We start from the raw sequence: 24,515 nt of genomic DNA on the forward strand, positions 1-24,515 counted from the left end.
ACAGAACATGCCACTCATCTATAGCAAAATACACATTCTTCATAAAGGCATACAACACATTTGCCAAGAGAGACCCTATTCTGGGCTATAAAGCAAGGGTCAGTATATTAAAAAGGATTCAAGTCATACGCAGTGTTTTCTCTGACCACAAAGGAATTAAAATAGATATCAATAACAGGATGATATGTGGATTAATCACCAAATATTTGAAAAATAAATAACATGCTGCTACATGACCCATGGGCCAAAGAAAAATACCAAAGGGAAATTAGAAAGTGTTTTAACCTGAATGAAAATGAAAACACAACATATTAGAATTTGTGGAATTCCACTAGAGCAGTACTTGAGAGGAAATTTATAGCGCTAACCCTCTGTATTAGAATAAAAGAAAGATCTCAAATCAATGACTTCAGATTCTACCTAAGAAATGAAAAGAGGAAGAGGGGATTAAACCCAAAATAAGCACAAGAAAAGACTGGATTTTATTCTGGCAACAGGTAGCTGTATGACCTTGAAAAGCACTGTTCTCTCTGGTCCTCCCTGGTTCCATCACTTGAAAAATGAAGACTGTAAACAATATAAGTGTTTACCAAATACTAGTCTAGCACAGGAATCACAAGGGAGCTTGTTAGAAACACTCATTTCTAAGCCCTGACCTGCATTTAGAGAATCCGAATTTCTGGGTAGAGCTTGAAAACCTGTGCAGTTTCAACACAGGAGTGATAGGACTGTTCTAAGAGTGGTAGGACCATTGTGCTCATTGGTGGCATGCTGTTCAGCAACATGACTTCTGAGGGGACGTAAGTTAGGAAGGCTTAGCCGTAGGGTGCTCAGCTTCAGCATAATCACTGCCCCCTGTAACTCAAGTAACTGAGTCATCATGGGGCACCATAGGACCTGGACAATGAGGATATTTAGCAATGACCAGGGTGGATTAACAATAGAGAACTTCCATGGGTTTTACAATGTTATAGAAGCCTCAGAGATTTTTGGTTGCTTCCTCAGTAGATGCAGGAGTCTGATTATGACCGAGGTTGGATTCCCAGCCCTTCTAGCATTGTGGGAACTCAGGAAGTGATTTGTTTCATTTTCATTTCATTTCTGCCTGTTGTCAAAAAATGGGTTCTTGGTGTTCCTTGCTGGAAAGAATTCAAATATGCACTGAATAAGCCAAGCAAGTAGCAAATTTGTAAGAAAAGAATAGAACACTCTCAAGATGGCGAGAGCAGGCAGGCTCGGAGAAGAGCAGCTGCCCTGAAGAACAAAGAGGCCTAGGAATTTGTTACTCTTGAAATGAGGGCATGAAATACTCAAGATTTGGGGTGGCGTTATAGGCATTCCTAGGCACGTCCTTGCTGACCACTCCTTCCTGTTGGGAAGAGGGATTTTTTTTTTTTGTCCTTATTTGGCTCTTGTTGGAACCGTCATGGCTACACCAGGGGTGGAGATTTTTCTTGGCTGCCATGCTAGTATTATTATAACCCATTATAATTAGCTAAAGTTCACCTAAAGTGACAAGATTGCATCCTGGCTCTGCTCTTGGATGCCGCAATCTAGTTCTAATCGGTCTGGTAGCTGCACTTTTCTTAAGGATAACCTCATCTCTTCCGTCCTTTGTCTCCCCTCACCTTCTTCTTCCCTTCCTCCCGCTTCTCCCCGAGGCCCTATTCTTTCCGCCTAAGGTAACATGCCTTCTTCTGTTCCATAATTTACTTCTTTAATCATAAATGTCTTTATGTATCTCTTTGAACCACCTCAACAGATTTAGGTTGGCATCTTTTCAGACTATTCTCTAAAATGAATTCCATTTGAAATATTCTTCAAGTCTTTTGTTTCTTGGCTGTCCTTCCAGAAATTAGTCCTTCTTCCTATGTTTTGGAATTTTGGTTTGCAGGCTCATTTCGAGTATCCCCTCCAAACATTTCCCTACTTCACAATTCGGTGGTTCTCTGAACCCAGCCCAGCCTTTCTGCTCTTAAACCAGAACCAAGTTTTACAATTGAGCTGTACCGCCCCTAGGGGCCATTGGGGGATATGACAGGTCTATTTACAGAGTGTACGCAGTTGGCTCAGTTCCTGGGAGTAGTAACACTTTGTCTTTGCCTTTGTCTCCCTAGGCTCACAGCTTCATCTGAAGCCATAGTCCCAGTAGGGTGAAGAGCCCTGTCTGCCTCTGGCATCAAACAGGAAGTCTGGCTCTGCTCCAAATCTCATTCACATTTAGAACTCCTTGCACCACAGGGCCCAAGTTCCTGGTCAGGATTTGCCTTCCTTTTGTGTCTGGTCCATGGAGATTTTATCTTGTACCAGAGCCTGGTTGGGTTTTCCTGGTTTTCTTTCCTTCCTTCCCCCCCAACCAACTCTTTTCCCCTCCCTCTTCTCTCCCTCTCTTCCTGCCATTTAAATATTTCATCTGTCATTGCTATGTGTTCAGAGCAGAAAGGTGAACTCACTGCCTTTTGATCATTATAAAAGTCTGAATTAATTCATTTGAAAGGGTGAATAAATGACATTTCTTCCAACCCTAAGTCCCAGGAGTAAGTCCACATCCTCTACCGTGATTGACTCCTATTATTCCTCCACTTGACAGAGCCTGAGCATTTATGTCTTCTATTAATACTTGTGGTATGTTATACAAGTTGGTACTTATTGATTCGTTGGAAATGTTATGTGTGTGCATGTTCTGTTCTCCAAGATAATCTGCTAACTGCTTAAAAGTAGGGACCATGACATATCACTAAAGTATTCCCCAAATAACACATTCTCTGGTAGCCAAACACAGAAAGCCTCAGTAAATACCATTATCAGATTGATTTACTCCACCTATCTCAAATTTCCTTAATTCCTCCATCAAGTGCACTATGACGCTTCATAAAAATGTTTATGTATCCAATGTAATGTTGAAATATAAAAACAGAGCTATCTGCAATTTATAAATATGTTCATATTTGACATTTTCAGGCTTGCTTCTTTTCTTGCTACGTGCTTTGAGCGTTAGTGCCTACTGACCTTTCAACTTGAAAAACATTATACAGTTGTCTACTCTTCATTTCCCAGTGATGTGGAAAGAGAGGAATTCCCCATGAAAAGGGTCTCCAGCGCTGCCCATCAGGAAGTCAGCTACCTGTGACCAGAGAGCTAGTACATTCCTTCTGGGAGCAGGTGTGAACCCAGCCCAGCTAGTTAAGAGCCTGCAGGGCCTCTACTTTTGAGAGCTAAAGAGGCAGCCTGTGTGGGGTCCCCTCTCCTCCCCCACAGAGCCATTTGTTACTGGGAATACACGCCCTCCAGGAATCTTTCAATGCTCTTCAAACTGTGGTGCATGCACAATACACCTGACCTTGTTCAAAGACAGGGGCTGAACTGCCCCAGGCAGAGAGTGAAGAAATACAGAAAATTACATCTTTCTCCAGGCTTTTTTACTCTGTTTCATGGAAAGACTCCTGTGTCTGTCGACCAAAACACATTATTTCTCCCTTTTTTCTTTTCACTCCAGTAAATTAATTAATGCACACCATTAGTTAGTGATTCAGCAATAAGAATCTTTGCTTTGATGAGAGGCAGCCAGTGGGATAAAATGCAAAACTTTGTATCCTCTACACTTTAGATCATTTATTTACCTCTGAGAAGAATGTTCTTCATGCCTCTCTCCCCACCCCCCCACCCCCCCACCTCATTGAATCAGGAATGGACTTTGTGCCAAAACATGTTTTATCCTGTAGAAAGCCTCTTTGGAGAGTGACATTTACTCAAAGGGGACAAATGCCTGCAGGGTGTTCTCACCAAGATGGGGGTGGCTGGTGACAAGGTGTGACATCTGCAGAAGAAATATAGCCAAGCTCTTTAGCCAACCAGTACTTCTCAATAGACACAGGGCTCACTCCCAGAACAACAGTAGAAATTGGCTCATATTCGAAAAGCTATTTATGTAGAACTCTACTTACCCAATGGAACCTGCATTTTAATTAAAAAATGGAGAGAGGGATGTGAAATCTGTATGTGGCTACCACTGTCAACCACGTACTCATGCACACACATGCAATTCCTAGCCTGAAGTGGCAAAGACTATCATTAAAGAAATCCACAATAAGACACGTGTGCCCATGTATCTGTGCGAGAAGTGAGGGCTACTTAACAAAAATGTTAATTTGGTAAGTAATTGAAATGTTATCCTTATACTCTAGGTTTCCTTTCAAGTTTCAGCTTAGGCTTATAAAGACAAACTAAAAAGTTACTACATTCCTCAATCCCTGTAAAATGGACTTAAAACTGATTGGCAGATTTTAAAGTCTGTGAGTTGGGGGTAGAACACTAAGAAATGCTTTAACTTTTTTTTCTTGCAGTGAGTCCTCAAAGGTGAAATATATGACTGTGTGTGAGAGTAGTCATGTTGGACATGTTTACCAGAAAATTTAGTACTGTTGGATATGTTTACCAGAAAATTTAGATTCTGAAAAAGGGAAAACTTGAAAGGTAGGGAGCCAGTGCTACTTGACTTGGGAAAACCAAGGAGCTTGGATGAGTTCAGTGAAGCCCACCACCTTATCTCCTACCCACAGGGAGGGTTATGTGTTGAATTGTGTCCCGCCCCCCCCCCCCCCAAAAAAAAAAAAAAAATGTTAAAGTTCTGATGTCCCGAGATCCCAGAATGTGACCTTATTTGGAAACAAGTCTTTCTCATCAGTTACAATGAGGCCATACTGGATTAAAGTGAGCCCTACTCCAGTGATTGGTATCTTGTCTTTCTAAGAAGAGAAAACAGAGGAGATAGAAGACACACAAGGAGAACCTCATGTGACAGTGGAGGCAAAGATTGGATTGACAAATCTACAAGCCAAGGAATGGCAAGGATTGCTGGCAACCACCAGAAACTAGGAGAGAGGCATGGAACAGGAGCTCCTTCAGAGCCCTCCGGAAGGATGCCTTGATTTGGCATCCTTTCTGTTGTTTTAAGCCAACCAATTTGGGGGTAATTTGTTATGGAAGCTTTAGAAAACCAATATAGGGTAACTTATCTTCCTGGGCTTCTGATATCTGAGCAGGGAGAAAGGGCTGAGATCTCAGCTTTACCATGTAGATTTTCACTGAACCCCTTGTTTCCAGCATGACAGTTTTTGCTTTTGCTTATCTTTTAGTACTTTAGAGAAGAGAGGTGATGAGTACATGGGGGAAGGGGATGGTCGTATTATTCTAAGTTTGTATATGAATGATTTTTTATAACAAACAGCTAAATTAGTAGATATCCTTAGAGAAATGAGAAATATTTTTTCTGTGTAACAAAAACAGGCTACCATAAAATCAGAACAGAGGACAAAAAAGAGTTCTTAGTGATGAAATATAGGTTAGCAGAAATTTTAAAATATGGTAAAAGGAAGATAAAATTGAGGAAATTTCTCTGAAACTAGAACAAAGACAGAGACTGAAAATAGGAGAGAAGAGATGAAAATTAGGGGATCGATTTAGGTGGTTGAAATCTAGCAGGCATACCCTAAAGAAATAACATAAAAAGCAGAGGGTGGGGAAAATTTCAAATCATTCAAATTTCCCCAAACTGAAAAATATGAGTTTCAGATTGAGGTCTCACCATGACCACCATTGTTAGACAACATAGTATAGTAAATGAAAAAAGATTAATAACAAGGCATCATTGTTGTAGTTTTAAAACATGTTCTCAAATTCTTCGACACTTCTCTCATCAAATAGTGAAATTTAGTGGTATGCCTCAAAGCACTAAATTTTGGCAAAAGTGACACTGCAGGACTCCTGAGACTAAGTCACAAAATGCAATACGAGATCGTATGTCACAAGGGTCTTCCACTTGGTTCTCTCTGCGGACGCTCACCCTTGATAGCCAGCCACCATGCTGTGAGGAAGCCAAGAGCCCCTCAGGTGTAGGTGTTATAGCCTCAGCAGAGGTCATAGAAGGCAGCCATTGAGCAGACATATGAGTGAGCAGGCCTTCAGATGATTCCAGCTGCCAGCCTTCCCTCTAGCTAATGCCAAGAGGAACTGAGACAAGCTGTTGCTGCTTTGCCCTGCTCTGTTTTCAACTTATTTTGCATACATTGCAAGGAAAAAAGTGGGAAGAATAGGAGGCACTGTGAAATGGTTTTCATCTGTTCAGAAAAATAGAATGAATGATCTCATAGAAAGACCTGGAATATCTGCTATGTTGCTCCATTGACCTCTGTACCAGTCTTGGGTCCCTGTGCAATGACTTATTTGAAGAGCTCTTAAGATGGCATAGTTAACTTGCCACTTTTCTGGGAATTTATGTTTACATTCTGGATTTTTCTAGGCCACGTCATGGTTTTTTCATCCATCTGTTACTTTAATATTTTTAGTATCTCCTCAGAATGTGAATTGTTTTCTTTCTTTCCTTTAAGTTGCTTCATTTCAAGGTCATTAAGGTTTTCATCTGGGTTTGTAAAAACAATTTGTTTGATCCTTTGGGTGACTTAGACAAATTGATGAAGTAAGCACAGTTTGTTTTACTCTCTATTCCCCCCAAATTATAATTTTTATAACACATCCCAACACAAGTTTCTTGGCTTCTACCTGCCCCTTGGATTTAGGCAAAACATGGTCTAAACTCTGGATGTAGGAAGGTACTATTTCTGAGAAAATGTCACCTCACGTTGGTGAGTTGTACTGACGTCTTGGGTGAATGACTTAAAGCCATTTTTGGGTGAATGACTTAAAGCCAGTCTTTTGGTAGGAAGACTGGACTGCATCAAGACACCCATTTCCCCATTACTCACAGGACATCTACACATCTCCTTCCCCTAAGGAACATCAGAAAATTATACAAAACTTGGAAATAAAGAAAAAAGATAGGCAGCATATCCTTTTAGTTCCACACCAAGGTAAAAGTCACCCAAAGATTATCTAGGGAAATGTACTGAGTTGCACTTAGTGTTGATTGTTGATTTAAGGCCCCATGTTAACTTACAGATTTTTGTCTGGTAGAAATACGAATAATTTCTGTCTAGTGGAAAAGATAACCCTTAAGTTTATGTCTTACAGATCATGAACCAATTTTGTACCCAACAAACTTATCCTAATATTTCTTTATTAAATTGCACACACACACACACACACACACACACACACACACACACACATTGCCACTTCTCAAATGCTCTCTGGGTTACTTTCAATATCTTATTTCTTCCTTATTAACTGATTAGTCAAATAATATACTTGATACATACTCATTTTATGTTTGCATTGGAGTACTTTTTTTTTTAACCTTTTGAGAATTATATTTTAGCAGGAACCTGCAATGACTAAACCAAAGAAAGCCTCAGTGAGCTAGCTTCAGAAGGCCAAGGCCTCCAACTTTGCTGGGAACAACAAGGATTTTATGAACTGAAACTCCTCCTCTTAAGAAGCTTCAGGGAAAAAGTGATAGGAAAGAGGGAGAGGAAGGACCCATCCATAGGGTCACTCATTTAAAAGGCCAAGTCTTAAAGTACTTCTATATGTGGGATCAGGGATTGATTAAGTGAAGTTTCCACCTTCCTGTACTAAATCACTTCCACCGTCCCGTACTAAATCACTTTAGTATGGAATTTTATACACAATTATCAAAGCCCTCTGATTTTTTTCTGGGGGGTTACTGGTTATAGAGTGGCCCTAGCCATACCCTCTCCTCCAACAAACACACACACTGTGGGGGCTCTCGGTGAGACAAGGCTAGAGGGACAACCCCAACCCCACCCCATACTGATAGCTGAAGACAAGCCCGGCTATCATTAAGCAGTGTAGAAACCCATGAACTGGCAATAGCAGAGAACACCCACCCCATCCCAAGTACCCCAAGACTTTTAAACTAAGTTCCCTGGTTGTCATCAAAGTTAGCAAGGCTGAGATGACCTGTCACACCTGGGATCATTGGAGATTTGGAAGTGGCACAAGGTGAGCTGACATCACACAGAGCCCAGTTTTTTATCATCTCATAGGTGCTGCTCTTCATTTTCTCCCACTTGCCAAAGCTTCACACATAACCTTTCCTGGTGCATACTTCCTGGAAGATGGGGTCTAGCCCCTCACTTTTACAAACTCTTCCAGAGGAGCAATAGCTCCTGGCAGGTCCCCCTAAAAATCTGGCAAATAACTTTTTCTTCATTTCATCAAATCTATGAAGCTCCATGGAGTTGAGGTAGAAGGTTTATTGCAAAGACGGAAAAAAACATTTGAGGTGAAAGGTCAAGAAGCAATACAAGGAAGGGCAAGAAGCCAGTGAGACAGAGAAGAGGATTGCAGCAGTGTGAGAATCAGAGGACATGGGAGGGAGAAAGCACCCCGTGCTGCCTGCACTTAGGAGCGTTGGATATTTGACAAGCATTTCCCAGTCCCTGGGTCCACCTCTGAAAAGCACACCCAGCACCCAAGGCCTGCAGTGTGGCCCAGCTCTCCCTACACAGTGCCTAAGGAGCTCTTACCGTAATCTCTTCCAGGGAACAGAAACATCGGTAGAATGTAGTATGATCAAAAAATATGGTGAATGTTTAAAAAGAAATCACAGTAAAAGACACATTGCCATTAATCACCCTCAAAATAATTCCCCATACTTCAAACACACTTATCCCATCCTTCTTGCCACTTTCTGAAGCAGTTCTGGAAGTCCTATTTTGTGTCTTTAGTTACGCTGTCATGGCTGCCTCGATGTCCTGAATTGATTCAAAACGTTTACTTTTCATGGTCATTTTGACTTTGGGGAAGAGCCAGAAGTCACACAGATCAGGTGAATAAGGTGGATGAGGACACACTGCAATGTTTTTATTAGATAGAAATTGCCATATCCCTGAAGTGATGTGTGACACGGAGAGTTGTCATGATGAAGGATGATTTACAGCACATTTTAAAACACACCTTCTCTCAACAGTAGCTCACACCTGACCGACTGCACTGAACAAGTTGAAATGTGTGACACACTATTACTAAGGTTCGAGGCACCACTTCTCATATTGAAGATCCCTGCCTTTCCGTTGGATGGCACTTGGCAGCAATATTCACTGTAGTTTTTGATCACACCACCTATTTTCCATTGGGGAATCTTTATGTGAAGACTTGATGTAGTTTCTCTTCCTCTACTATTATTTTTTTTAATTTTAAAATAAATGTTAGTATAGAGGTTATAAGTGTAAAGGATCTTAATTGTACATTTTCTTCATGCTTCTTAATATCAAGAAGAAATGATGTTAGCTACAGGACAGAGGTCATCCTTTTGAACTGATTAGGAGAGAAAGGTGACAAAAGATACTACATTGAAGACGACACACTTCACATCTACTCACCTTATTTGGCCTTTGGGAGGAAAGGGTCCATAGCTGCCATCTCTTTAGGGTGCTTTAGCTCACTCCTCTAAAGTACCATGAGGTAGGTTGGAAATGTGGCTTATAAAATGAGCCACCGCTAACAACTCTTGCATGTTAATTACTCAACGAGTGTGTTTTTAATTTGCTCTTAACTCTTAGCTTTCAGAGCCACCACCTTCACTTCAGGGCTCTCCATTATGATTGCTGCTTTTGGAGCGCAGCAGTTCCCAATCATACACACACACACACACACACACACACACACACACACACACACACACACACACTCTGTAGGGCCCCTCTCTCCATGGCTGTGGTGAGTACTCTAGCAGCAACCCTCTCTCAGCTTACTGTTGTTAGCACACTACTGTAAATTGTTCGTGCATATAAGTCTTGGGAATAACATATAAATGTCTCTTTAGGTGCTTTGGTTCCAGAGTACTTTTCACATCTATTATCTCATTTAATCCTTACAACCACTCTATGGGGTCTTTAGCACTATTTTGTAGGGAAAGAAATTGACGTTCAGGGAAGCCCAATTTAAGGTAGAGTTGGAGGCTTGAACTAAGACATCCTTACTTATTTTTATTTATTATTATTCATATATAATTGTTATTTATTATGTATATCTAATTACTTATTTATTCTTATTTTATTCAACTGGTTATCATCTTTTGCTATTATTTATTATTATTAATGTTCAAATTGTCCCAGATTTGGCCAGTGGCAGCCCCTTTAAACTGGTTCCTGTGTCCTTTTGACATGTTTTCCTTATTCTTTGAGCCTTCTGTACTTTCTATCACAACAGGATGGTCCAGGATCATCTAGTACTTTCCATGCCCAGCCCAGGAATTGGCCATTTTTCTATGGATCCCTAGTCACTTTGTGCAGAATGGAATTTAGCAACCAAGGTCTGGTGCTAGGTGTGCTCATTGTACTGGGATATGATTGCTTGCAGGCCCTCTCAGTGAACACAATTAGGGGGAAAAGGCTATATTTATATTGATATGTATATCTGTATCTATATTTATATATAAAAACAAATATACAACCATTATATGTACCTTTGCTATACCTAAATTTAAAAATGAATTCATAGCAACACCTCAAATTTTAATTAATCGCCTCAGAATCCATTCTATGCTTCCCCCTTTCCACGTTTGTAACTCCCATCTCCAATAGTGGGGAACCTGGCAAAGTAAATACGTGTGGTTGATGTTTCCTGTCCCTCAAGGATCACTGTCCTTTGTTGTCTGATGTTTGGTATCTTGCTAATCATTGTTTTATACACTTATTGTCCAGTTTTTGTTAGTTTTTAGTGGGAGGGTAAATTCAGTTCCTGTTCTACCTTAGCTGTAAGCAGAGATCTACTAATGCTTTTCTACTGAGTTTTTAAATGTCTTGTTATGAATACCTTCTGCATGGGCATATTATTTGGTAAAGTAAGTTTGGTGTTTAATCCCTCAGGCATACCTTCTGGGACCTCCCAGATTCTCCCGTTTATACTCTTACTTTTCATATTTGTTTGTTCAATTATTTGATAAATGACTTTGCCCTTCACTAGACTGAAAGCTCAGTGAGACATGGCATCAGCTATGTTTTTGTTTCGTACATCATTCATTGTCTTTCCAGCTTCAAGTACGTACCTTTTGTTCAACAGAGGTTTAGTAAATGAATTTGCTCTGTCAGCAAAATTCACTGCTATTCTTCTTCTTCTTTTTTTTTTCCAATTTTTTACTGGGGAATGTTGGGGAACAGTGTGTTTCTCCAGGGCCCATCAGCTCCAAGTCAAGTTGTTGTCCTTCAGTCTAGTTGTGGAGGATGCAGCTCAGCTCCATGTCCAATCGCCGTTTTCAATCTTTAGTTGCAGAGGGTGCAGCCCACCATCCCATGCGGTAATTGAACCAGCTCTGCAGCGGCTTGTTGTCTTCAATCTAGTTGTGGAGGGTGCAGCTCACTGGCCCATGTGGGAATCGAACCAGCAACCCTTTCGTTAAGAGCTCTCGCTCTAACTAACTGAGCCATCTGGCTGCCCCCTCACTGCTATTCTTTTAACACAGAAGTCCAGGGAACTTGAACGCCTCCCAATGTGATTATTCTACGTATGTACTTTCACAGTGTCAGTCCTACGACACCTCTACATTTGCCCAATCTATCAGCCATGGAAGATGTTGGCAAAGGGGCACTTGTGTGTTAGACTTGCAAGACCATGCCTTATTCCTTTCACCAAAGGGGAAGCACTGGCTGCTGGGATCCTGGCAGCTGGGACCCAGTAGCCTGTGACATTCAAAGATCTCTCAAGGTGAGAAAGTCAGAACCCTGCACAGCGGGAACTGAGCAAAGACGTGTTGCTAGAGAATTTATGTTCTTATTGGAAAATCCTGTTTTCTGGTTGGCAGTAATCGCTCATTGGGAGAAAGGGACAGCTAGTTATGACAACCTCCAGCCTGTGGTACTAGGTATGGATTGTTCACTGCTGACTCTTCAAAAGACCACCAGAGAAACCTGGAGCTTAAGCAAACCTAAAAGTATCAGCTCCACTGCAATCCGGACAACACCTTCTGGACAGAATCTTAGTAGAGACTCAAAACTGGAAAATTAGGGAAGAGTATGAGAGACTGAACATAACCATATGTAACAATAGGATCCTGACCCACAACCTGTGTGGCAGCCACACCAGGAAGCCAAACCATAATTTCTGCGGCAACTGGCCCAAAATGGTCTGGACCGGTCAGTGACTGACAGCTGCCCTAATTTTACCCCCTTTACCTCAACTCTGGACCACACAGAGTAAGCCAAATATGCTCCTCAAACCAATCACATAAGGTGGCCTGCTTCTGGTCATCCCATCTCCAGCTTCCCCATGACAGCAACTTCCAACCACAGCATACCCGAAGCCTTCCTTTTTCACATTTCTATTTATTTATTTTTAACTATAAAGCTTTATCACGCCTCTGCCTGTGCTTCGTCTCTGCCAAATGCAACTGATAGTGGCTGACTCCCTTGCAACCTCTGAATAAATAGCTTCTGTTCTCCTCTGGGTTCCCCTCACTTATTTCCACAGATGTTTATGAAGTTTTTAGAGCCTGGGCTAGGATTTCAAGGCAAGTCTTGAAAAGCAGGAACTAGTTGGAATGGGCAGAGTTTATGACATAAACTTTTGGAAGGCACAGCAGGTGAGAGTCTTGAAGTACTTGCTTGATGAGAAGTTAGGCTTGAAATGCAAGCAGTTTAACAAGCTCACAGTTTTATTTTCCAGGTATTTCCTGGAGCAAAGAGCTAGGCTATTTCTGTTTGGTCTCAGTAGTAATATTTAACATAGGGAAAGAAAAGTGTGCCTGGTATCAGAATTGGTGAACACTAGGACAGGGGATTGTGTTGCTTTCAATTCTTGGGATTCATGAGGAAAAAAAATTCATGTTGAAGTCCATACTTGATTTTTTTCTTTCTTTACCCAACCTAGACAACATGGTCAGTCACTTGAATAACATCTTTGATAGCATAAAAACTTCCTTAACTACTGTCCTATTATAATAACCCACAGAGAGCTAAACCAGGATTATCCTGCAATTTGCAATGAAATTGTTTTTCATCTTTTCTTCCAACAACTATTGGTTGGTTGGTAGCAATGAGGAGAAGTGAACTTAGAAGAGTGCTGAGGCCAAGCTAGGACTCCAAAGAAACAAGCACATGATTGGTTCACAATGTCTGCTATGGGCACATGTAGAGAGTGGTGAAAGTTTATCCTTTATACTCAAGTCTTAAAAATTTATATCTCTATTGAGTTTGGATCTGCATATCCAACTAACCACTGGGTAACCTCTTCTGGAGGTTCTACAACCACCTCCATCTGCACACATCTAAATCTGAAATTATAATTGCTCTCCTTCACCAAAGTTTGTTAACTGATCCATCAGATTGGCCTCATGGTTCTTGTCAGCTGTTCCAGGCAGCATTACCATGGTTCTGAGTAGCACTCAATTCCAGATAAACCCTCTTTGCCATCTGGCTAAGGAGATTTGTTCTGATTGTGGAATCATAGGCCTCCGCAGTGGGGATGAGGGAAGTTGACTGGATGATGGAAACCCAACCTTCTGAAATCTTACCTATTTCACCTTTCTTAGATAAGTACAGAACTGAGTTTGGAGGCAAAAATTCAACTGTTATTTGATTATCTCAGGTACAGTGATAGAAATGGGAAAATAAAGGTAATGAAACTTTTAGACCTTTTGGATTCGTTCTTTACAATATCCTATTTTGCTTACATGCGCGAATATCTGCCCATGTCCCTTGACTTCCTCTTCTTAACCACTAATATTTTCATTGTCAAATGGTCATTAGGAGATAGGCTTACTTATGTGAAGAATTAGTGTCAATTCCATGTAGGATGGCATCTGTGTTTATGCAAAAAGTGCTCCCTGACAGAAACAAGGTATAAAGCTGATTGATGCCTTAACACAACTGAGGGGGTCTCTGCCGGCAGCCAGGATTATTGTTTCATAGTAGAAAAACTAGTAGAGAAAATTGAGTTCTCATAATAAATTCCATAACAGCAGCTTAGCTGTAAATGATTTTTTAAAAGTCACTTGACTGTGCAAACTGGTTAGAGCAGAAATATTTTAATGATATATCAAGAGCTTAATGTCAACCATCAGTGTCCAATAAATGAAAATTACTTTTAGTGATACATCTGGAAATATGATGGTTTTTTTGAGCCAAAATCTCTCAAGCTTTGCATAAAATCTAAATTTTTATTTTTACCATGTGCCTGTTATATAAATTCCTGATATTTGTGATAGAGGAAAAAAAGATAAAGTAGATACTACTTGGGATGCTAAAAAATGAATAAAATGTTAAGACATGTTAAATCTATTGTTTGGTCATCAAGAGGAAGAAAGTGAATAATTTATTTAAGGGAAACAACTTAAAGAAAGGGCAATATTTTAATAAGCAGGGAGGGGAAAGGGAATATATGTTGAAATAGGAGTAATATCGCTGGAATGAAAAATGTAATGTGCCAAAATAGCTACTTTGAAGGAAAAAATACTCCTCTGAATGGAAAATTTTGTTATGTTCTTGTAAAATCCCAACTTTATCTTCATTCTTATCTGTTTATTCATTTAACTAATATTTATTGAGTATCCACTCTGTGTACTGCATTATGCACGGTATTGATGATATTTCAGTGAATAGGATAGTCACAATTTCTTCTTTCATGAAGACTACATTTAGTAGAATTTTCATTAATTGATTAATTCATGTACTCATTATATTAGGTAAAATGAGGTTTAGCTATGTGTTACAAGAAACTTGAAATAACAAGGGTTTTAAACAATTTCATCATGTAAATATAGATCGTCTAGACATCAGACTATGGCTCCATCATCATGAAAAACCTTGAGTTCTTTCATCATGCTGCTCTGCCATTCTTAACCAGTGTATGTGCTTAGCTTTTTGCGTCTGTTTCCTTTCACTTAGTGTAATGCATCGAGATACATAATGTTGTTTGTGTCGGTAGTCCATTCCTTTTGAGTAGCAGTAGTCCATTCTATGGACATACTCAGTTTGTTTATATATTCCTCAGCCGAGAGATTTTGGTGTTGTTTTCAAGATTTTAGCTATAAAATTGCTATAAATATTTGTTAATAGGTTTCTGAGTGAACATAGGCCTTTTATTTCACTTGGGTAAATATCTAGGAGTGGGAATATTGGGTCATATGGTTAAGTGTATATTGAACTTTATGAAAGCTGGAAACTGTTTTCAGAGTGGCTGTTTCATTTTGCATTCCCAACAGCAATATATGAGACTTCCAGTTGCTATGCATTTTCATCAGCATTTGGTATTATGATTTTTTTAGCCATTCAATTAAGAGTATAGTAGTATCTCATTTTTCAGCATTTCATTAATTACTAATGATAATGAGCATTTTTATTCATGTGCTATTTGTCATCTGTATATCTTCTTTGGTAAATGTTCAAATCTTTTGCTCATTTAAAAATTTTGGTTGTTTGTTTTCTTATTGTTGAGTTTTGAGTGTTCTTTATATATATATTGGCTATAAGTCCCATGTCAGATATATGATTTGCAAGTATTTTCTCCCAGTCTACATTTATCTTTTCATTCATTCAACAGTGTTATTTGCAGAACAAATGTTTTTAATTTTGATAAAGTCCATTTTATATATTATTTTTATGGAATGTGCTTTGTATCTTAAAGTTTGATTTTTACATGTTAAAACCAAATTTTATTTTAAAAATAATAAAATAATAAATTCTTCTTAGCAACAATAGGTTATCTATAAGTAGTACATCAACTACAGCTCCTAAATGTGACATCAAACAAGAATTAGATAATTTATGCCAGAAGAACCAAATTAGAGTTATGAAAGGTGAGACAAGGATTGAATTATATTAATTTTTAAAACAGAACTATAGTGTTTTAGATTTTGTACAATAGTAGCATGTAAATACATGAAATAAAATACTTCATGAGTGTTTCAAATATCCATTCATTTATTTACCTATTTTTTTTTTTTTAATTTTACTGAGCACCTACCATGAACCAGCACTGTATTCTAGATGGGGGCACAGAGAAGAACGTGATGGGAGACAGAACTTTGGACAAATAAATCAACAGATTATAACATAATGTGGTAAGAACTATGGTTGGCATTATGTTCAAAGTAAATCATGCTTCGTTTTGCAAATGTAGTGGTTTCATCACACTTATGTCAGTTCACAATTAATTTATTTGTGTGACTTGATTTCATGTTTGTCTCTCTCATGGTATGCTCCAGGAATACAAATACTAAGTGTTTTCTTCATTGTGGCTGGCACATAATAGGAGTTGGATTCATAGTCGTTGAATAAATAAAGTGCTTGTTATTGGAGTAGAGAGAGAGGAGTAATTACTAATTCTGCCAGTTAGTTTTGAAGACTTCATAAAAAAGTGATATTTGAAATGAGCCTTGAAGCGGAGGTAGGAACTTGCTATTGGGGGTGGGGGTGAAGCTGGTGAGGAAGAGAAAGGTGGCATTCCAGTACTACAGTCTTAGCCCTAGACATGTGAAATCACATAGCACCTGTGTGTGAAGGACAAAATGCTACAGTGGGGCAGGATCATCCTGCCTTAGGGAAGTGTGAAGGCAGGAGATGAGGGCAACAGGGAAGGCTGAGGTCAGGATGGGGAGGAAAGGCCTTGCCAACCAGGCTGGGTTGGAACTTCACAGCGGTGGTCTTGGGGAGGCTGAAAGATTTTCAGCTTTTAAGTGAATTGATCGCCTTTGTCATTCTTAGTGATATGGTAGCATAGTGGCCGACTGGCTACTAGAACAGTTAGTCAGTCTGTTGCTGAAGCCAGGGTAAGAAACGATAAAGATATGGCAGTGAAAGTCCAGATGTTGAGGGGGCGCAGATCTGAAAGCTATTCTAGGAGACAGAATTCAAGGGACTTGGTGACGACTGATAAGATGTGAAGGGTAAAGTAGAAGAGGATTTCATATTTGAGCTCTTCTGATGTCTGAAGAGTATTGTACATTTGGAGAGAACATATTTAACATTTTTTTCTGATTAATAAGTGTTACATGTCCTTTAGAAAATACAATAAAGTATAAAGAAGAAAACAAAAAAAAATCACCTATTATTCCACCACATGGAGGTAACCACTGCCAACATTTACAGTGCATTTCTTTGTATCATTAAAATAAAATACATTTCTGAAAACATCCTAAGGAATCTATCTCCGTCAGGAACTCAGAGTCTCATCAACTGCGTTAATATATCGAACTTTATTTTGAACCTAAATATTAAGTTTTGACTAAACTATGAGCTGAGGCAGTTAAAAAAAAATCAAGTGAACTAGGCATATGGACTGGAATTTCAGAAGAAGGAATTTCTTCCTTGGAAACTAAATAAGTGGCAGTGATGACACCTAGGACACGCCCTCATTGGTACCAGATTCTAACTCACAGAATCACAGGGATAGCCCAGGTTCAGTTTGATTAATTCCTTCCTGTGCAGTTCATTCAACGTGCTGAGCCCTGCAGGGAGACAGCCGCAGTTATCACCTCTCGCGTCCAAAGGTTCTAAAGGAGTGCTGATTATTTTTGCCCCCTTGAACCCTGAGCTTGTGTAAACCTGTGCACATAAACTAAGAAAAAGTTTTTGAGGTCAGAGGCTGTTAATAAAAAATACGTTATCCGAGGCCCTTCCAAACAGAGGGAATGGGAGGGAAGTTAAGAAAAAGAAAACACATTAAAGATACTTGAATGTGGAGAGGGAGTTGATGATGGGCAGAGCAGAGGCAGAAAGATTCAGAGAAGGCCTATCTGAAAAGAAGCTCGAAGAATACCAAGTCCAACGAACGAGGAGAGAGAGGGACCTCATGGAGGGATAAAAGTAGCCACTGGGGCGGGCGGTCCTCGCGACGGTAGCCCCGCAGGCCAGGTACCTGGCTGAGCTGGGGCAGTTCCGAGCTGCGGGTCTCGAGCTCCCAGCTCCCGGGAGGACCTAAGGAATCCTTCCTCCAGACCTTTCCGAGGACCTTCCTTGGTCACCTTCCTTGGTCACCCTCTCTTCCGCCAGCCCCCGGCGGTGCTCAGAGGGGTGGGGAGTAAGGCCGTGTTCCGCTTCCACTCAGGTTCTGGACTGAAAAACCCAGGCGTCAACTATAATTAACAACAAGGAAGGGAAGATGAAAACTTGCGGAGAGACAGGGGGTGGAGGGGGGAGAGAGGGGCTTCATTTGGGGGAAAGGCCGGCAGAGAGTGGGAGAACGATGCGCACCAAAACCCACAACCGGATTCCCAATTCCTCACGAAGACCTGCCTCGTAGACTCTCTCCCCAACCCTCATCCGCCGCGCAGTCTGGGTCCTCTATTGCAAACGTCAAGTGGTCTAGGTCTGCCCTGGGTTCGGAGCTCGACTTGGTTTTCAGCACTGGTTCTTGCATGCAACGGGTTTCACGCGGCCGTGGCGGGGCGTAAGATTTGCCTGGGGCCATTTCCCGCTGCCAGGCTTTCCATCATTTAGCAGCTGGCCAGAGTTAGGCGAGCGGCGCAGGGGTCGCTCACAGGAAGGAATCGCTGCAACCTGAACAAACACTGCTCGTTTTGAACGCTCATAGGGAACGGGTTTCACAGGCATGTCGCAAGTCCTCCCGGTTCCGCCCGCGGAATTCGGCTTATTCGCCCTGCTAGGGGGAGCGCGGAGCCCGGCGCCCCACCGGCGTGGGTCTGCGGGCTCCCGCGGGCCGGAGTTTGCAGACTTGGCGCTCAGGCCAACACTCCGAGAGTTGGGTCTTGCGCTCCCGGCCAATGAGCGCGCCCCGGGGAGGGCTCGGCTTCCCCTCCGCGCGCTGATTGGTCCTGCGGCCGGCAAGGTCGGGCTGGCCGGCGGCGGCCGCGAGTGCCCGGCGCGAGTGGGAGTGGCGCGCGCGCCCCCATCCCCTCCCTGCTGCGTTTTCTCTCTCCTTCCTCCTCCCTCCCTCGCTCCCCGGCTCCGGCCGCGCGCTGGCGGGGCTCTGCATTGCACACTCTGGGGGCGCCGCAGTGTTCGTGGGATGGGGCAGCGGGCTGCCGCTGGCGGCCGGAATCCGCGCGCAGCCAGGGTGAGTAGAGGCGGGCTTCCTGGGAGAGCACAAAAGGAGACGGGATTAATGCCAGCGGCCCGAACTGATGCCTGGCCGGGGCCAACCGGGGAGTGAGCTTAGTCCCTGGAGCTTCCCAGTGCTACGACAGTCTCCCGGGGCCAGCGAAGCTGGAGTCCTCGCCTCTACGTTCCTGTCGGGTGTTTTGCCCGGGAGTGGGCAGCCAGCACTATGCGCAGCCTGGGCAGGTCCAGAGGGGCGTGTATGTGCGTGTGTGTAGTGCTGGCGCTCAGAGGGTGGGATGGAAATGTCAGGAGCTGCCAAGTTCTACGCTGGAGGAATCTTCCCCAAGAGTAATTCAGCATCTTTCCAGGGCCAAGCGTACGTCCACCAGGAACTCCACCCGGAGGGAGTTCCCGGGTGGCGGAGTGGCAGAGCCCCACATGTTGCTGCGGGGCGGGCGGGGGGCGGGGAGGGTGAGGGGTGGGCGGTGGCCGTGGCCTGACAGCCCACCCAGAGCCACTGACCAAGGTGCAGTGAGCTGGGGCGCCTCCATCCTTTGCGAGAACATGCCAGGCCCTCCCACCGCCCTCCCCAGCGACTAGGTGAGGGGCGGTCCACCCATGGAGTCAGGGCTTCGCCTGGACTTGGCCACTTGCTTTTCTCTCTCGTAACAGCGGTTCGGTTGATTTACATTTGGCTACACAGTCAGTTTTAGCCTAAAGCTCACTGTCGGTCTTTCTGACTCGCTTTGACCCCCACCACAGTCTCACCAGCTCTCCCCACGTCCCCATGCCCCCACCCCCAGTAATGACCCTGCTTCTCACTGCGTGATTCAAAACTTGATGTTTGAACATGATTGTACCCAGCGTGGTCCCTGGCATTTTAAGTGTCACAATAATTTTCCATTTCCTAGAGGACTTGCTAAATTTTTTGGGGTGGGGGTTATAGGGGGGGATCTTAGGTAACAATTTGTTAGTAGAATAGCATTGACCTCCCTGAGCATATGACAAAAAGAACGTTAAGCTTCTCCCTCTGGTAACCTATCCAAGGTGTGACCTCCAAAATTCAATTTTCTTTGTGGGAGGCTAGGGAGTTTAGATTCTCCAGGGGGAAGCTTATTTCTTGTTAAATTGACTTATGGTGACATACACTCCGTTCTCCTCTGGCCAGCCATTGCAGATGCCATGATATTAGAGCAATTCCCCTAAAGCCATTACATTTTCTTTGGAGTGAGAGGACTCAAGGTAGCTGCTTAAATTTTTGGATCTGCACCTTATTTCTCTAGAAGACATTAATCGCTACTGTGTATGTGCTGACGTGTACCAAGTTTGCAAAAGATATTTGTGCAGTCGTCCATGAAATGGCTTAATGCATATTTGTGTTAAACCATTTAAATGTAAAACATCTATCTGTTTTCAATTTTAGTTTCCACCTTGACCAAAGGCACCAGACTGAAACAGGAGTTAAAAGAGGCTTTCTTGTTTAAACAGAGGTTTTACAGAACTCTCCTCAGTAGAGCACACAGAAAGCTTTCTGAGCTTGTAGGCAGGCACACAAAGGCTGTTAAAAACTGTAAATTGGTTCCTTGGGTTGAAAATATCAGAAATGCTTCCAGACAAAAAAGGTAGCTATGATTCATGGGTCTATATTTTGAAGCTGCTGATAGCCTTGTAAAATGAATGTTTGTATCACAGAATGTGTAAATGGGCTGATTACAGGCAAATGATGCCAAGTATAATACCATATCATATATTGCATCATGCTGTACAGCTTACATGGCACACTGAGATCTGCTATTAAAGTGTCTGTCAGGAAGTCATTTTTATCTCCCCTGTTTTACAGGTAGAGCAACTGAAGCTCTCAGAGATAAAGTGACTTTTCCAAGGTGAATAGCAGAGTTCCAGTCAAGTGTTTTTGTTTTTTTTAAATTCCTTCCCTCCCTTGCTCCCTCCTTCCTTTCTCCCTCCCTTCCTTCATTCATGCTGGGCTACACTTTTGGTGTTTTTCTACTTCTAATTTCTTTTTACTATTCAACCCATGGATTCAGGACCATTATGTACTGTTCCCAAAAGGCTTTGCTCTCCGCTAAATATCACTTAGCTCCCACTAAGGAATGGGCTGATAAAAATTCAAGGAGAAAGCTAATAATGTTTTAAGGAACTACCCTTTTCAAAGGGGTATATTATTTTTATTAATGAGTAGTTAAATATACAAGTAGTCAAAACCCTAAAGAATGCTGTACTAATGGTAATGTTTCAGGAAAATCAAGTGATTAGTAGTGGCAGAGATGTTTGAGAAATATGTAAGTCTTCCACTTTATAAGTAGACTCCTCATAAAGTCTATAGGCAATTATAAGGAAGACCTACTAAATGATTATTTTATGAGTGCCATCCTTATTTTAAAAAGAATTGACAAAACAGATTACTTAAACCACTCTGGAAACCACACCCACTTATCAAAAGTCCTGAAATCCTAGTGAAATCACTAGTAACTAGTGAGCAAATGCAGCAGAAGACAGTGCTTAAATGAAAGAGAAATTATATTTTTACTTGCATTGTTGATAAGGGGCTTACAGATGTCTGCCTATCTAATTAGTGTGCCCCTTATCCACAAGGGATGTGTTCCAAGACCCCCAGTAGATTGCTGAAACCACAGCTAGTACTGCACCCTATATATACTATGTTTTTTCCTATATGTACATATCTTCAGTAAAGCTTAATTTATAAATTAGGCACAGTAAGAGATTAACAGCATTAATAAAATAGAATACTTACAACAACATACTGTAGTACAAGTTATGTGAATGGCTTTGGGGTCATTATTCAATAAAATAAGGGTTACTTGAATACAAGTACGACAACATAGAGATAGTCGCTCGATCTGATAATCGAGCTGACTAGTGGTTGACTAACGTGCGGGGAGTGTATCCAGCATGGGGATGCTGGACAAAGGGAGGATTCATGTCCTGACAGAGTAAGAACATCCTGAGATTTCATCACTCTGCTTCAAATGGTGTGCAATTTAAAACTCAGGAATTGTTTATGGAATTTTCCATTTAACATTTTCAAACTGCAGTAGACTGTGGATAACTGAAACCCCCCCAAAAAAAGAAACCGTGGATAAGGGGGGCTACCGTAGTTTTAAAAACCCATCATTTGCACATTTTTCTTAGAAAATTATTGTTCACAATATTTATTTATGACATTGCATACCATTTTTTAAGATGACTAACATAATTTTGTTTGTATTAATGTAGGTATTTTATTACTAGTAATAAATCCTGGTTAAGTATGTAGGCTTTGGGTTCAAGTCCTGACTTCACATATACTGTGGGACTTCAGAAAGGGATACATAACCTTTCTGTGCTTCAGTTTCCTTTCTGTGTAAGGCATGAATAATAATGGCACCTACCTCATGCAGATTTTCAATTTATCCATGCAGCAACATTTAGTGGACACCTACTATGTTCCAGCACTGCTCTAGGTGCTAGGGACACATAGACAAACTCCTTGCCAATGAAGTTTACAGTCTAGTGCCTGAGAGTTAATGACATGACACATGTAAAGTACTTAGCATGGAACATAACACCTAGTAAATGCCCCATAATTGTTGGCTATTGGTATCATACATACATTGATTTGGGAAATGTTCAGAGTGCCTAGAAGATGCAATACAGATTGGAGCATATAATGATGAGTGATACATATTTCCATTCCATTCCATTCCATTCCATTCCATTCCATTCCATTCCATTCCATTCCATTCCATTCCATTCCATTCCATTCCATTCCATTCCATTCCATTCCATATTATAACCTTGCAATGGTTTCCTAAAACAAGAATGAAACAATCTTAAATACTGTGACATGAGAATTGCAGAAGCACTTGGCTTACATCATACCAAACACATACCCAGAGATAAAAAGAAATACATACATATACAGTGTACATGAATTCTGTGCTTCTACTTTTGCTGAGTAATATTTCTACACCAGCCTTTCACAGGCAAGAAACACATTGGAGGTAATAGATTAGAAAATGGCAAGGGCTCAGGATATTCCAGACCTAATCAACAGACTAGATGGCCATCACTCAAGTGTGTTGAAGAAACGTAGTATGTAAGTGACGGTTCCCTGGGGGCATTGGCTGGCATCCTTGGTGGGAGGAGTCCCGACAGGGGAAAGGTTTCACGGAGGACCCTGGAGCTATCAAACCAGATCCACATCCCAGCAGACAACTGGAAGGTCAGCATTCAAAACAAACACAGATTACAGCAAATGCAACTTATTTTGTAGAAGTGGGGAATAATGTAGAAGAGTTAAAGGAGGAAGTATGTTTGTGGCTACGGAAAATGTGATATTTGTACACTTTCAGAAAACCTGGCCAGGTTTCAAATTCCAGTTTTTTCCCTATTTGGGACTTTTCGTTTGGCTGAGAAAGAAGAAACAGTGACAATAAATAGGCACTTCTCTGAGCACAGTCGACTCTTCTAGGAAGTAGTTTGGGAGTGTTTTTTTTTTTTTTAATTTTATAAATTTTTACAGATGGTATGTAGTTCTTATGTATAAGTGAAAATCAAGCTGATATAGTGGAACCACAGGAGTAACTTAAAAGACAACCTAAATGGGAAGAAAAATAATAGAAGATTAAAGTCAAAATGGAAGGTTAAGATAAGTGTACTTGGGAAAAACAATGCCAAGCACATTTATAGGAGATTGTTTTAAATTCTGTTCCCATCAGCAGTCAACATAGCTGGATAATATTTTCTCTTCCGCTCTTTAAAAAAACGTGTGTCCACCAAATTAAAGTCAATATTCAGAAAAGAGTAGGACATAAAATTCTATATTAGTGTGATACCATTTTTAAAAATGCATAGTTGCGTAAGTTTATATAAATCCTCTCTACTTATCTGTCTATCTATATAGAAAGGAGTGTGTCAACATATTAACAGTGCCTATCTCTAGGTGTTATGGGGTTGCAAATGTTTTTGTTGTCTTCTTTTACTACAGAATTTTTCAAATTTTCTATAATAAACACGTATTGCTTATATAAGAAACAGTGTTATGAAAATAAGATGTAGTATTATAACCTCAGATTTCACATAGTCTATAAGGAAAGCTCATTTGATTATCATTTGTATGTCTTCTGCAAATCTGTAGTTGAAAATTCTGCCTGTATTTTTCCCTGAATTCCTTGTTTATAAAAGCCACCATCTTTAAATAATTTTTTTTTTTTTTTGTATTTGGTATTAGGAAAAAGTGTGCATTCCTTAGGTAGTGAGAGCTGAGAAGTCGAAAGGGTTCCATTTTTGCCCATTAGGATGTGAAGAACAAAGTTAATGGAAGCATTGTTGCGTCACTTCTAGTGTGTAAATCGCGAATCTGTTTCTTTACTTTCTAACTCCACGATGCTTGCCCTGGGGCCTGGCACATAGCAGTCTCCCAATACATACTGTTGAATGTTTTAAATTAAATGAAAGGGCTGAAAGCTTGCATAGACTCACAGAGATTTGAAATAAGAAGATATCCTAGGGCCCATTTTATCCTCTGAAGTTCTATGATTCACTCAAGTCTTAATTTAATTGTGATCTGTAAGTCGTCCT

At 41.1% G+C, this 24,515-nt stretch overlaps 1 protein-coding gene across 4 annotated transcripts in view; it reads left to right on the forward strand.

Annotated features, from left to right (window-relative positions):
* The window catches only part of LYPD6 (LY6/PLAUR domain containing 6), a 140,312-nt gene that overhangs the window by 4,385 nt on the left and 111,412 nt on the right, over positions 1-24,515 (forward strand). For 2 of the 4 annotated variants that reach the window (XM_074336070.2, XM_074336069.2), the window contains exon 1: positions 18,747-18,930. The gene's annotated coding sequence lies outside the window, so the exon portion shown is untranslated. Of the gene's footprint in view, positions 1-15,872; positions 15,977-18,746; positions 18,931-24,515 lie in introns of those variants that run through there. The other 2 variants (XM_088793971.1, XM_019737495.3) reach the window with 2 other exon arrangements.

The sequence above is a fragment of the Rhinolophus sinicus genome, chromosome 17 (genome assembly GCF_057876585.1).
Source record: "Rhinolophus sinicus isolate RSI-liver-muscle chromosome 17, RSI-T2T, whole genome shotgun sequence".
Classification (NCBI taxonomy): Eukaryota; Metazoa; Chordata; class Mammalia; order Chiroptera; family Rhinolophidae; genus Rhinolophus; species Rhinolophus sinicus.